The sequence below is a fragment of the Oncorhynchus clarkii genome, chromosome 13 (genome assembly GCF_045791955.1).
Source record: "Oncorhynchus clarkii lewisi isolate Uvic-CL-2024 chromosome 13, UVic_Ocla_1.0, whole genome shotgun sequence".
Lineage (NCBI taxonomy): Eukaryota > Metazoa > Chordata > Actinopteri > Salmoniformes > Salmonidae > Oncorhynchus > Oncorhynchus clarkii.
The window spans coordinates 46,074,750-46,077,613 of record NC_092159.1 but is presented as its reverse complement, the minus strand read 5'-3'; positions in this window follow the sequence as shown (position 1 = coordinate 46,077,613).

The window sequence follows — 2,864 nt, the reverse complement described above, 5'->3', positions numbered from 1 at the left end:
CATTTAGTCCTGTGTGTGACAGCCTGCCAGGGCAGATGTGATTATTTAGCTACCGTCAGTTAAACTGTTTTAATGGTCAGCTGTGGATCCTCACGGCTCTCTGAATGACAAGTAAAGCATCTATAAACAGAATGAACTGTTCTACAATCATCAATTATACAGTTGATGATGTTGGAAGTTTACATGCACCATAGCCAAATACATTTAAGCTCAGTTTTTCACAATTCCTGACATTTATTCCTAATAAAATTTCCCTGTCTTAGGTCAGTAAGGATCACTTTATTTTAAGAAAGTGAAATGTCAGAAGAGTGATTTATTTCAGCTTTTATTTCATCACAATCCCAGTGGGTCAAAGGTTTACATACACTCAATTAGTATTTGGTAGCATTAACTATAAATTGTTTTAACTTGGGTTGAACGTTTTGGATAGCCTTCCACAAGTTGGGTGAATTTTGGCCCATTCCTCTTGACAGAGCTGGTGTAACTGAGTCAGGTTTGTAGGCCTCCTTGTTTGCACACGCTTTTCCCATTCTGCCCACAAATTTTCTATAGGATTGAGGTCAGGGCTTTGATGGCCACTCCAATACATTGACTTTGTTGTCCTTAAGCCATTTTGCTACAACTTTGGAAGTATGCTTGGGGTCATTGTCCATTTGGGAGACCCATTTGCGACCAAGCTATAACTATAGACCCATTTGCGACCACCATCTTAAGATGTTGCTTCAATATATCTCCATAATTTTCCTCATGATGTCATCTATTTTGTGAAGTGCACCAGTCCCACCTGCAGCAAAGCACCCCAACATCATGATGCTGCCACCCCCGTGCTTCATGGTTGGGATGGTGTTCTTCGGCTTGCAAGCCTCCCCCTTTTTCTCCAAACATAATGGTCATTCCGGCTAAACAGTTGTATTTTTGTTTCATCAGACCAGAGGACATTTCTCCAAAAAGTACGATCTTTGTCCCCATGTGCAGTTGCAAAACGTAGTCTGGCTTTTTTATGGTGGTTTTGGAGCAGTGGCTTCTTCCGTGCTGAGCGGCCTTTCTGGTTATGTCGATATAGGACTCGTTTTACAGTGGCAAATATATATACTTTTGCACCAAAGTACGTTCATTTCTAGGAGACAGAACTCGTCTCCTTCTTGAGCGGTATGACGGCTGCATGGTCCCATGGTGTTTATACGTGCATACTATTGTTTGTACAGATGAATGTGGTACCTTTAGGGGTTTAGGAATTGCTCCCAAGGACGAACCAGACTTGTGGAGGTCTACAATTTTTTTCTGAGGTCTTGGCTGATTTCTTTTGATTTTTCCATGATGTCAAGCAAAGAGCCACTGAGTTTGAAGGTAGTGAAATACATCCACAGGTACACCTCCAATTGACTCAAATGATGTCAATTAGCATATCAGAAGCTTCTAAAGCCGTGACAATTTTCTGGAATTTAAAAGCTGTTTAAAGGCACAGTCAACTTAGTGTACGTAAATGTCTGACCCACTGGAATTGTGATACAGTGAATCATAAGTGAAATAATCTGTCTGTAAACAATTGTTGGAGAAATGACTTGTGTCATGCACAAAGTAGATGTCCTAACTGACTTGCCAAAACTATAGTTTGTTAACAAGAAATTTGTGGAGTGGTTGAAAAACAAGTTTTAATGACTCCAACCTAAGTGTATGTAAACTTCCAAACAGCTCATCATAGCTCATTCTGCAGAAGGTGATGGAGTTCTAAGGCATCTCCATACCTCTCCCAGTCCCAATGCTGGCTTTGCGTCAGGTGCTTATTCACCTACTCATCTGGCTAGGAACCATTATGATCAAAGAAGCATCCATCGTCCTTGACACCAGCATGACTGACTGTCTTGGCATTGTCCCAACAGAACGTTACGTATAAAACGTATACTGGCAGCACCATAAACGACACTTTTCACAGTCACTACAATTGTGTCATTGTATAACATATTAGAGATGACTCGAGATCAGGCTTTCGGGCATATCTTCAGTGACCTCACTTAGGCTTGTAATTATTTAGGTCATAACCTATGGACATCTGTGGTTCCTCCATGGGACTCTATGATTGAACTGTGGATGTATCCTGGGTCAAACACATTTCTGTGAGGGGATGACAGAGCCAATGCACCTTCTCAGCGCACTCAATTCAGGAAATAACTTGATCCTATCCACTCTAGAAAAAAGGGTTCCAAAAGGGTTCTTCTGCTGTCTTCATAGGAGAAACCTTTTTGGTTCCAGGTAGAACCATCTGTAGTAAGGGTTCTACATGGAACCCAAAATGGTTATACCTAGAACCTTTTAGGTTCTGGATAGCACCTTTTCTTCTAAGCTGTAGCCTAAAATATGCATTCATAAATGCCTGAATAATGCAAAACTGAATCTAATAGGTCGGCCATTTATTGAAGTCTTTTTATGAAAGGTCTTTGTGTAACAATATTTTGTAACCTACAGTCCCTTTAGTCCCACATTGAGTCTTTACATACACAAAGGCCAAAAAAGCACATCAGTTCAACAAAATGCATTGTGCTCTTTTACCATGGAAACAAAGCCTTTTCAATAGAGTATGTCTCAAGTGACAATCACAAGACTTTGTTTCCCCCTGGTGCTCTGGTACGTCACGCCAGTCCTACAGCACAATGATGGGGTGTTTAGTGCGTAAGAGGAGGACACTTCCCCCAGAGGCAACTCAGCTTAATAGGGACAAAACTCCATTGTAAAATAAGTGGTGCTATTCTTTTTCTCAAACCCTTTAGCGAAAATGTAATCAAGTGGTCCAGTTTATATTGGCTAAGTGGAGCACATGATCACAGTGGCTTTTATGTAACAACTAAGTGTGTATCTTGTTTGGAATC